This window comes from Octodon degus, unplaced genomic scaffold, assembly GCF_000260255.1.
Source record: "Octodon degus isolate 3935 unplaced genomic scaffold, OctDeg1.0 scaffold00220, whole genome shotgun sequence".
Classification (NCBI taxonomy): domain Eukaryota; kingdom Metazoa; phylum Chordata; class Mammalia; order Rodentia; family Octodontidae; genus Octodon; species Octodon degus.
In genome coordinates, this window is record NW_004524796.1 from 1,172,783 (window position 1) to 1,173,936 (window position 1,154).

The window sequence follows — 1,154 nt, forward strand, 5'->3', positions numbered from 1 at the left end:
GCTTACTTGGTATGTAATCTTAGGGCAGAAAATACCTGCACACACACCCTAACCAGTATATTTCAGTTTCTTAATTGCCTAAATAATAGTTTCTGTTTCAGATCCAGTTGCTCCTGACTCTTAGAAATGGCTGGTCACTGTGATGCTGAGCTGGTCACTGAGGTGCCCAGCTGGTCACTGTGATGTACATTGTATGAACCAATCCCCACTTGACAAGTCATTCTACCTCTGTACTTCCTACTTGCAGCACTCTTTTTTACCCCACCTAAGCCTTAGAGCACCAGAGGTGGGGGCCTGACACATTGGGAACAATCTTTATCAATGCCCACTGACATAAAAATCAAGCTGCTTCCAAATTCTAGGTGTTGTTTCTCTGTTTCTGTTTGCCATAGCAGTCTCATTTCTATAAGTCTGATTTCTGGTCGATGGACTAAAGTGCTACATGCTTTCATTAAATTGTTATTGAATTTACATATAAAATTATTATTAAATTTGTCATGATTATTTAACTCTTATTAAGATCTTAACCACACTTTTCTAATGATACACTAGGGTCATAAGGATGTTATGACGATTAACAGATGTTAGAGTCCTGATTACCCGGGATCCTTACAGTAAGCATTATTTTAGAAATTTCAGACAAAAAATTGAATACTTCTGAAAAAGTGTATGCATAAATATTTCAAACAAGAAAACAAATTTGTTATGAAAAGCAAAGGATTGAGAGTCTACTTTCAAGAGAAAATTAGCTCAAATTATAACCAATACCACAGTGTCACAGGACAGTAAGAGACAACAGGATTATATAGTTATAGCTATAAAGTGGCTGGAACAAATAGAAATGCTCAACGTTCATTTGTTTGTATTGCTATTTCCTTAGCTATACAAGCATGTTTACCTGCACTGTTAGTGCCCATTTGGGAGAATCCTCTGTGTCACTAAAAGAGAAATGGAACCATAAATTGCATGTTTCCAACCTTATTAGATCTGGCAAATTGTGGACTAGCTTATACTTCTAATGATAGGACATTTTATATTTTATTTTTTTTCCAAAGTTTTATTGATAAACAGCAATGAGACAGTTTCAAATCAAATCGGAAGTACAGTTTCAACAAATAATACACTGCATATATTCTTCTTAGTGGTTAATTGCT